We start from the raw sequence: 12,301 nt of genomic DNA, 5'->3' as shown, positions 1-12,301 counted from the left end.
GCGCCTGCTGGAATGTGATCGACGTCTTTATAAGGAAGGAGGTGGTCATGGGCATTGACATGTATGAGTTCCCTGCTGGGACCCCGCCTCTGACCTTTCTTTCAGTGTGTAGCTTACCTGTAAAATGTACAGTAACTTAGACCAAATGTTTTACTTTTAGTAGCCTACATCAAATGTCCTGTCCCATGTCAAAGATCTTGATCTTACCATATCTAACAAATAAAACCATACAACAAATGCCGTAATTGTTACATTATATTTCGAACTGATTTCCAATGCATTGTAGTAATAAACTTAAATGTCTTTAATCTATTAACATTTATTTTTTATTTATGTCATGTTTATTGCTTTAAAAAATCAGTTTTGAAAAAAACCCACCTTCTTTTTAAAAAAGAATTAGGGTGTGTAAGTTATGACCGAAACTTTATTTTTGGGTGAACTATCCTTTTAAAAGTATGGCATGTTGTATAGTCTATATATCTGGGACCAGGGTTATTATTATTGACAAAAACTAAAACCATAACTATTTTACTTAAAATAAAATAAACCTTAAAAATACAATTCTAATCCAATTAAATAAAACCTAAACCTTTTTAAATTTTTTATTATCTTATTAGGCTAGTTTCCAAGGAACTATCTTTTGGGCTATAAATAACTAAAACTAATAGAAAATATATAGATGTTTAAAAAAGTAAAAAAAAAAATAAAGAATTAAAATAAAGAAAAATTACTAAAACGTAACAAAAATGATCATAGAAAATATAAATGAAAAAGAATTCAAAATATTAATAAAACCTATAATGTTATATGAAACACTAAAATACAAAATGTTTACATTCATTTTATGTGTATTGATAAAAAAATAGTATAATGAAAGATGCTGTATGGTTGGAAAATGTATCAACTGTAAGCAGAACTAGTACGAGCTTGAGTACAATACTTAAATCATGACAAAAGTGTCCCATAGCAACTCTTAGGAATTTAGGAGTCAAGCTCCCTGTGTTTGAGAGCCCTACTTAGTTGCTCCACTGACAGCCACACAGTGGAGTCACAAACAAAAAGTGCCCAATTGAAAGGATTCATTTGACAGAGAACATTTTACGACAATCACCCCACTTTCTGTTTATTTAATTAAAAGAAAGCAACAAATGGCTATAACAGGGAATCTTTTTGTACAGAACTGATATATTATTTTCAAAATTACTCAAACGCTTAAATAGAGATTTGTTTTTCAAACCATCTTTCTTACTGAAATGTACAAAATGCTGAAAAGTATATGTGCAACCCCTTTTTGGGGAGTTCATTGCTATATTGCACTGCTCTTGTCAAAATATCCACTTTCCACACCTCTGACGAGACCATATCCACAGAATCTTTCACACCAGGGGCTGCTCCCAACATTTCAGAGATTTGTTTGGTTAACAATGCCATCTCCTTAACTTCCCCATGCACACCACTATTCTCACCTCACACCCATTTTCACACATGCATATGAACTTGAGAGATTGATTTGAAAAAAAAAATGTAGAATTAGAACTAGCTACTCTTGCTCTTCTTGATAGATTTTACAACACATTTTGGAATATAGTTATTTGTATTACATTTTAAGGCCTTTATGTGAACGATGAGAGCAGTATTCTTCTTTTGTATTCTTTGTAACTACAGTTTCTTTTCTTACATGAGAGCAATTTGAGATTATAAAATGTAAAGCACTTAAAGTACACTAGTTACCAAGGTGGCAATAACATTGTAAATCTTGAAACTTAAGTCATGAATGGATGGAGAGTGGTTTGAAAGTGTGGGGGAAGTTGATGGGAGTGCTGTTGGAGGACAGGTGGTAGTCACTTAAACAGCAGGTCTTTTGTTACTTAGCCCATCAACATACAGCAGCAAGTGTTGCTCAAAAACGCATGTGTGAGCTAATGTATATCTCAGTGAATCACCTCTGTGGAAACACTGGGACTTCCTGCTCTTAAAGGGACGGTTCACTCAATAATGAAAAATCTGCCATCATTTACTCACCCTCATGTCATTCCAAACCTGTAGAACTTCCTTTACTCTGGGGAAATCAAAAGAAGTTCATTTTTATAAATAAAAAACACTGTTATATTCTTTTTGAAGAATGAGGGTGTGTAAATCGACAGAATCTTTATTTTTGTGTTAAATATCCCTTTAAAGTCTGGCTAATGCTGTATACTCTATAAAACAGGGACAATGGTATTGTTAAATAAAAAAATATATTTTTAAATTAAAATAAAATAATGTTACTATAAAAATAATATATAAAACAAAAAAAAACTTTTTTTTAGATAGCTGACAAGGCAACATTACATTATTTTGTTTAGTTTAACGGGTTAAAATAAAACTAAAATAACTAAAACTGAAATTAAAAAAGACATTTAAAATAATATAACAACATATTTAATAAAATGACAAAACAATTTGCACAATTGTATAATTTAATAATTCAAATAATAATAATAATTAGTAGTAGTATAAAAATGACAATAAAACAACAAAACTACTAAACGTTAACTAAAATTTAAATAATAATAATAGAAAATATTAATATAAAAATAATTTTAAAATATGAATGAAAAACAGATATGCTGTAATAGTATATCAATCACTCTAAAATAACATTGTCAGGGACATCTTAATAACGAAGGGAAATTCTAAATGAATATTCCATTTCAACACTGAAACTGACAATGAATAGGCTGTGAATTTTATATGGCTTTCAGTTTGTTATGGTAACGATTGAACCGGTATTGACACACTGTGTAATCACATGATAAGAGTCATTAGCAGGTAAATTAGCATACCAGGTCAAAAGTTCAAGATATTTTTTTTTTTTTATTGTGACCCAAAGTGCTTGGCAGAATATTTACTTCGATCATGGTCAGAGTTCATTTTACTGCAACAGACTATCACAGACTATGGGCCACAATTCTGCAAGATGCTCAGAGCAGAAGACCACACACAGTAAAGCCACATGAAGGGGCTTAAACAGAGGTTTCGCTTGGGAACCATCACCACAGAATGTTTATGAAGCGACTTCAGTGATAACATACGTAATCATAAAACAGAGAATTTGAATGAGGACAACTTAGAAGGGCACTAAACATAAGGTGTGGTCACTTTAGCTCTTAAATATAGACAGAATTAGGTAGTGAGATCAACGACTAGTCTACGTTTGTATTGTTGAATTGGAGTGAGAGTAGTCACTAGTATCTATAGTTCACACTTTAAATGTAGTTTCAGCATCTCGGTTGAGCTGCAGTGTAGACTCTACCTTATGTGGTTGCCGATGAAGATAATGATGGGAATAGAGGAGATGCCACTGCAGCCCTAAGCCTAAAATTACTGCAAAACTGTGTGGTCAGTAGAAAGAGACATAAAGAGAAATTCCACTCCACTGACCAATTTTCCGACGCTTCAGCATCTCTGAAATGCAGTCCGTTCTGTTGATTCGGATTAAGGGGCCTGGAGTTTGGGTCTTCACTCTTTCCTTTGCATCACATCTTCTTCGTGAATCATATGTTTATTTTCATATGTATAGAGAGAGAGTCACAACTGTGCAATCAAGAAAATGAAATGATTATAACTAGCACATTGAGTAAATCAGGTTATATTAAAGCAATAAGCCATGAGAGATTGTGCATGTTTTGTTTTAAAACACATCCTTTTGATTTCAAAACCAATTACGCTTCTAAATTCTAGTTAACATTATAGCTTCTGCTCACGTCACAAAAAGCACCATATGCGCCAACCTTTAAAAGTTAATTACACCCTCACTTTTACAATCGCTAACGCGGGGCTTTAAAATCGCACGGGACTACAAGTGTTCAGCAGGCAAAGTATGTGCAATCTTCTAAACTTTTCCAGGAATGTTTGAGGGTAAAATCGGAATTATCCGTATCCAATAACCTAACGGAAATCCTGTTCATTCAAAAATTGCTTGAAACAAACGAAACGAAATGCAGCCAACAGACGATAGAAGTAGGCTGCAGTAAACTCACCCCGTGCTCAACAGGCGATGTCAACCAACCCAGCTCTGCTCCCGAAGCCACCATATCCAACAGCACCTCTGTGACAGAACGCAAAAAAAAGATTACATATTAGCCTACATATTTGTGTCAGGATACACATCAGTAATTTATAAGCAACAATTCAAGAACATTCTTACTAGGAACAAACGTGGAAATTATGTCTGATACTACTAATTAAAAATAATATTAATAATAATTAAATAAAAATGAACAATTCATAACAGAAAGACACGGTCCAGTTATTATGTTTCGTCGCTAAGGAACTTTCACACTTCGCTTATAGATTTACTTCAAAACTAGAGTTTGTTCGCGTGCGATAGCCTACACTAAATGCTATGAACAGCCTATTAAAGACATGCACTATATTTTAAATAATTTTAACAATACGAGGTAGCCTATTCAAATTCACAATGAAATGTTATGCACAAACTTGCACTGGATCGACGAAGCCAGTAGCCTATTAAATCACTTTTCTTTTCTCGCGCAGGTTGATTTAACACGATGCCAAACATTGGCAATAGCATTGCAACAACGCAAATTATCTCTATAGAGACATTTAGGTGGCTATACCCGGCATAGCACAGAGCTTTTAAAAAAGTAGCCTATATGTGTGTGTGAACCTGAGAGATACGTTTTAGAAAGTTTCAAAGAGTAAATACCACGTAGCCTACCTTCCTTTTTCTGAAGAGAAATAAATACAAAGTTCATAAATACACTGACAAATAAAATACGCTTAATCCGTCTGTAATCCATTCTGGAGTGGACAGTGATGTTGGCTGCTCCACGCTCAATCCAGTTGCTGTTCCAGTTGCGCTCTCGACAGACTCATTGAGAAATGCGGAGCTTCATGAACCGCGCCTGCTGGAATGTGATCGACGTCTTTATAAGGAAGGAGGTGGTCATGGGCATTGACATGTATGAGTTCCCTGCTGGGACCCCGCCTCTGACCTTTCTTTCAGTGTGTAGCTTACCTGTAAAATGTACAGTAACTTAGACCAAATGTTTTACTTTTAGTAGCCTACATCAAATGTCCTGTCCCATGTCAAAGATCTTGATCTTACCATATCTAACAAATAAAACCATACAACAAATGCCGTAATTGTTACATTATATTTCGAACTGATTTCCAATGCATTGTAGTAATAAACTTAAATGTCTTTAATCTATTAACATTTATTTTTTATTTATGTCATGTTTATTGCTTTAAAAAATCAGTTTTGAAAAAAACCCACCTTCTTTTTAAAAAAGAATTAGGGTGTGTAAGTTATGACCGAAACTTTATTTTTGGGTGAACTATCCTTTTAAAAGTATGGCATGTTGTATAGTCTATATATCTGGGACCAGGGTTATTATTATTGACAAAAACTAAAACCATAACTATTTTACTTAAAATAAAATAAACCTTAAAAATACAATTCTAATCCAATTAAATAAAACCTAAACCTTTTTAAATTTTTTATTATCTTATTAGGCTAGTTTCCAAGGAACTATCTTTTGGGCTATAAATAACTAAAACTAATAGAAAATATATAGATGTTTAAAAAAGTAAAAAAAAAAATAAAGAATTAAAATAAAGAAAAATTACTAAAACGTAACAAAAATGATCATAGAAAATATAAATGAAAAAGAATTCAAAATATTAATAAAACCTATAATGTTATATGAAACACTAAAATACAAAATGTTTACATTCATTTTATGTGTATTGATAAAAAAATAGTATAATGAAAGATGCTGTATGGTTGGAAAATGTATCAACTGTAAGCAGAACTAGTACGAGCTTGAGTACAATACTTAAATCATGACAAAAGTGTCCCATAGCAACTCTTAGGAATTTAGGAGTCAAGCTCCCTGTGTTTGAGAGCCCTACTTAGTTGCTCCACTGACAGCCACACAGTGGAGTCACAAACAAAAAGTGCCCAATTGAAAGGATTCATTTGACAGAGAACATTTTACGACAATCACCCCACTTTCTGTTTATTTAATTAAAAGAAAGCAACAAATGGCTATAACAGGGAATCTTTTTGTACAGAACTGATATATTATTTTCAAAATTACTCAAACGCTTAAATAGAGATTTGTTTTTCAAACCATCTTTCTTACTGAAATGTACAAAATGCTGAAAAGTATATGTGCAACCCCTTTTTGGGGAGTTCATTGCTATATTGCACTGCTCTTGTCAAAATATCCACTTTCCACACCTCTGACGAGACCATATCCACAGAATCTTTCACACCAGGGGCTGCTCCCAACATTTCAGAGATTTGTTTGGTTAACAATGCCATCTCCTTAACTTCCCCATGCACACCACTATTCTCACCTCACACCCATTTTCACACATGCATATGAACTTGAGAGATTGATTTGAAAAAAAAAATGTAGAATTAGAACTAGCTACTCTTGCTCTTCTTGATAGATTTTACAACACATTTTGGAATATAGTTATTTGTATTACATTTTAAGGCCTTTATGTGAACGATGAGAGCAGTATTCTTCTTTTGTATTCTTTGTAACTACAGTTTCTTTTCTTACATGAGAGCAATTTGAGATTATAAAATGTAAAGCACTTAAAGTACACTAGTTACCAAGGTGGCAATAACATTGTAAATCTTGAAACTTAAGTCATGAATGGATGGAGAGTGGTTTGAAAGTGTGGGGGAAGTTGATGGGAGTGCTGTTGGAGGACAGGTGGTAGTCACTTAAACAGCAGGTCTTTTGTTACTTAGCCCATCAACATACAGCAGCAAGTGTTGCTCAAAAACGCATGTGTGAGCTAATGTATATCTCAGTGAATCACCTCTGTGGAAACACTGGGACTTCCTGCTCTTAAAGGGACGGTTCACTCAATAATGAAAAATCTGCCATCATTTACTCACCCTCATGTCATTCCAAACCTGTAGAACTTCCTTTACTCTGGGGAAATCAAAAGAAGTTCATTTTTATAAATAAAAAACACTGTTATATTCTTTTTGAAGAATGAGGGTGTGTAAATCGACAGAATCTTTATTTTTGTGTTAAATATCCCTTTAAAGTCTGGCTAATGCTGTATACTCTATAAAACAGGGACAATGGTATTGTTAAATAAAAAAATATATTTTTAAATTAAAATAAAATAATGTTACTATAAAAATAATATATAAAACAAAAAAAAACTTTTTTTTAGATAGCTGACAAGGCAACATTACATTATTTTGTTTAGTTTAACGGGTTAAAATAAAACTAAAATAACTAAAACTGAAATTAAAAAAGACATTTAAAATAATATAACAACATATTTAATAAAATGACAAAACAATTTGCACAATTGTATAATTTAATAATTCAAATAATAATAATAATTAGTAGTAGTATAAAAATGACAATAAAACAACAAAACTACTAAACGTTAACTAAAATTTAAATAATAATAATAGAAAATATTAATATAAAAATAATTTTAAAATATGAATGAAAAACAGATATGCTGTAATAGTATATCAATCACTCTAAAATAACATTGTCAGGGACATCTTAATAACGAAGGGAAATTCTAAATGAATATTCCATTTCAACACTGAAACTGACAATGAATAGGCTGTGAATTTTATATGGCTTTCAGTTTGTTATGGTAACGATTGAACCGGTATTGACACACTGTGTAATCACATGATAAGAGTCATTAGCAGGTAAATTAGCATACCAGGTCAAAAGTTCAAGATATTTTTTTTTTTTTATTGTGACCCAAAGTGCTTGGCAGAATATTTACTTCGATCATGGTCAGAGTTCATTTTACTGCAACAGACTATCACAGACTATGGGCCACAATTCTGCAAGATGCTCAGAGCAGAAGACCACACACAGTAAAGCCACATGAAGGGGCTTAAACAGAGGTTTCGCTTGGGAACCATCACCACAGAATGTTTATGAAGCGACTTCAGTGATAACATACGTAATCATAAAACAGAGAATTTGAATGAGGACAACTTAGAAGGGCACTAAACATAAGGTGTGGTCACTTTAGCTCTTAAATATAGACAGAATTAGGTAGTGAGATCAACGACTAGTCTACGTTTGTATTGTTGAATTGGAGTGAGAGTAGTCACTAGTATCTATAGTTCACACTTTAAATGTAGTTTCAGCATCTCGGTTGAGCTGCAGTGTAGACTCTACCTTATGTGGTTGCCGATGAAGATAATGATGGGAATAGAGGAGATGCCACTGCAGCCCTAAGCCTAAAATTACTGCAAAACTGTGTGGTCAGTAGAAAGAGACATAAAGAGAAATTCCACTCCACTGACCAATTTTCCGACGCTTCAGCATCTCTGAAATGCAGTCCGTTCTGTTGATTCGGATTAAGGGGCCTGGAGTTTGGGTCTTCACTCTTTCCTTTGCATCACATCTTCTTCGTGAATCATATGTTTATTTTCATATGTATAGAGAGAGAGTCACAACTGTGCAATCAAGAAAATGAAATGATTATAACTAGCACATTGAGTAAATCAGGTTATATTAAAGCAATAAGCCATGAGAGATTGTGCATTACAGTGCATTTTAAATAAAACAGAACGCCTAAAACTCCCTTAACCATGAAAAGATATTACGCAAACACAGACTCATTGTGGCTTGTTTTTAAAACGGTGGCAACAGCACCATATAAAAAACACCAATGTGCAATAAAGAGCTGCATACAGTAAACAGTGTTTACAAGTAAAAAAAAAAAAAAAACTTGTTTAATGCATAACTATCCAACATGTCACTTATTTATACTGTAAACAGGATGACAAAGAAATGTGCATTGATTTAGATTGAAAAACATATATATATATATATTGGAATAAATTCAAAAGCAGAAATATCCAGCAGCCTGTTTGCAGTTGCCAAGCTAAGTAGCAATTTAGTGAATTAAAGAGATATTCGAAATATTTTTCGAAGTTGTAAATAAAACAGAGATTATTGGACTGTTTTACAAGAAAATACTATTTCAGTCTTTTTATTTCAAACCTTTTAATGTTTAATTCAATGTGTTACTTGTCATTCCTTTTCCTTCCTGTTTCTATACACCAATTTTGTGTGTGTGTGTGTGTGTATAATTTACCCCTTTATGATTTATTTGGTCTTCTGTGGAACACAAAAGCATGTGTCAGTGTGTTTTTTTTTTTTACAATAGATATCAACGGTAAACAAAATGGTTTGGTTTTAAAATATGGTTGAGTTTTTAAAATATCTTCTTTTAGGTTTCACAGAAGAAAGTAAGTCATGCTGGTTTGGAACGACATTAAGTTGAGTAAATGACCGAATAATTTTTTATTTTGGAGTGAACTATCCCTTTAATATAGAATGTGTGCTGTCACGTGTACTGTCGTCTCCCAACTTTGAATATGTCTTATCCAATCTGAATTGAGAGTCAGAACTATGCTTTTCATATTTCATAATACAGTATATTTACAGCAGATAGATAACCTGATGCAACATTCCTGTGGATTACAGCCATTTTAATTCTTGCTCTTGGTATCATAAATCTCATTTATCATTTCACTGACACACCCCAACACAAACAGACCAAAGAGTCGAGACCGGCAGGGAAATGAGCAGCCACCGATAGCCGGGCAATCATGTGATCATAAGACTACATAAAGCAGAGCACATATTCACTTGAATGAATAAATGCTCTCTGGGCACCAAGGGCCTTTATAACAACATTCCAATGCTCTGACTTGGAAATAAACAATATACCTCCTGTTTAATTAGATATGCTCAAGGCTCAGTTAACACAAGACCAGCAAAAGGGATGTTCTAGATGTTCATTGAAGGTGAATGACCTTGTCAGTGGGGAATTCATCCTTCAAAAAAGTTATCTATGCGAGGAAACTTGTATGTGCGTAAGAGATGGAGAGAGAATACAAATATCATTTGTTTACTCGTTTGTTTTACTTACTCAAACAAAGTTGGCATAAATCACATCATTGCTTACTTACTGTATTTATGCCAGTCTTGTTGAATGGCCACCTGTTGATTCAGTGCTCATGACCCACCCAACACTGAGTGTATTCAGTCATGCGTCCTATCAGATGAGCTTGGCAGCAGGAAGAGATAGAGCAGTATATAATATGCACAGGTTGTGTGTCCTAACCGCGTGATTGATTTCTGAGCGAGACTGTTTGTGTGTACTTGTGGTCGGCTAATGGGTTACGGGTTCACTGCTCTGTATTAAGTGAGCAGACGGCAATAAGGCACCTGTTCCAGCAGTCTGAGCCCCAGGAGGTTAACATTGGTTTATTGAGGTATGCATTAGGAACGTCAGGCATGTCACCCCCCCCACAACCAGCTGACTGGCCCTTCCTTCCTCCCTCGCCCTGCAAAGGGGCCACAGCCAAGAGAGAGTGGAAGGCAGCTGTGTAAATTACTGACGGAGGGGGAAACTCATAATGTAGTGGTATCACATAAGGAAAAGGAGGAAAGAGGAGGATCAAAGTGGAGATTAGTCAAAAATGAGATAAAAAGGATTACAACAGATGGAAACGTGTTATTCTCTTGATAAGAATGAGGGACCCTACATTTTCAAAGTAGCAGCTCAAGGATGATTTGTTGCATGGTTATGTAGGTCACGGATGCCTCATTATCAATGGGAAGATAACAATCGAAACCAATGAGAGACAGTTTGGGTGAAGCAAAGAACAGTGTACTCAGTAATACTTTGTCATTTTTTACAAAACCAATCCCAATACAAAAATGATCACACAATTCTCAACGTGAATATTTTTTCTGCTACGCTTTTAAGAGTCAATGACATTTAAATAAAAGAAACAAAGAACGATAAAGAAAATTAAAAATATTGAAAAAATTATGTTTAAAACTCAGTACATGCCAAGTTTTCAGAAATGTATTCTTTGTATTTACGTTGGTTTCATATGGCTTTGAAAATGTTTTATACCATTTTCGAGAAAATTTTAATTGAATGATTCTATAAAAAAAAAGTCATGTGTAGAAGATTTTCTTATACCTTGAATTCATGTACACTACAAAGTCAGAAGTACATTAGTCAATCTTATTCATTATTAATTAAAAAATTCAGATTTCTGGAGAGTCACTCCACATGACATTCCCAGGAAAAATTTTAAAATAAAATAAAGAAATTTAAAACATACTCTTCATCATAGAAAAGGTGTATTCTTTGTTTTAATAAACTGCATGTTTAATAAAGGTTAAATGTTTAATAAATTAGTAAGTAGTACAATAAATAAATTCACTGAGTCAAGAAGTCAGATCACATTGACAGGTGGGTAGATTTGTAAAGAAAGCTCCTCTATTTTGACAGGTAAGTAGAGGTTTGGAATTAAAGGCTGCAAATCATTTAATTTGCTGACAGATGTCACATCTTACATGCTGCTGTGAAACTGTGACCCATCATCTTCTCATGGGGGGCTTAAGTGATGTACGAGAACATGTCTGTCCTTGCTGGCCCGACTTAAACATCACCCTCAGAATGATTCACCAGATGACAGCAGCCCTCTTCAATTTAAACACATTGGCACATGGTGACCATTTAAAGATGCAGATGCTCTCTTTCCCAACCCCCTTCCCAACAAGTACACACAAAAATCCACAGGTGAACAAAAACAGTTTACTACAACCATTAATCACTAAAAGAGAGCACTTTAATATTGAATCATTATTCTATTTGATTCTGCTGAATTAGGTTGAACAGTCCCATAGTGTGAATATCGGTTACGATGATTCAGAACTCAGAATGAATTAAAACATTTTGAAAGTGTTTTACCGAATTGTATCTCAATGAACATGATTAGTATGCAGACTGTCAAATGTGTGGAGCTGAAGAGAGCATGTCATATTACAGAATGTGTCTCTTTTGCTTATGAGTGCTTTAGTCAATGGTGCGGTACCTGTGATGGTAAAATTGGTCCCAGTCCTGTAGCACTCCTATACTGCATCTCTCTTCCTCTTTTTTATGCCCTATTTCTCTCTCTCAGCTCCGTCTGCTTGCTCTTACATGTCCCTAAAGTTCCACCTTAACCACAAATAAATCAGGTGTGTTGGTAGGGTGTGTGTGAGAGACTTCCAACAGGCAGGAACAACTTAATGTTGCATTGCCGTCCTGCATACATAATTCTTTCAAGACCACACATGCCCACTGCACCCTAACAGCAAGTGCCATTTTGAAGAGGATCTCTAGTTCTCATGTAATTTATTGCTGTTTATGTCTGTTTAAAAATGTGCCCATGAACAGTTGCTAATTTTAATAATCCAGGAAC

Source organism: Sinocyclocheilus grahami, unplaced genomic scaffold, assembly GCF_001515645.1.
Source record: "Sinocyclocheilus grahami isolate Dianchi unplaced genomic scaffold, SAMN03320097.WGS_v1.1 scaffold177.1, whole genome shotgun sequence".
NCBI lineage: Eukaryota > Metazoa > Chordata > Actinopteri > Cypriniformes > Cyprinidae > Sinocyclocheilus > Sinocyclocheilus grahami.
Note: the sequence above shows the minus strand (reverse complement) of the source record.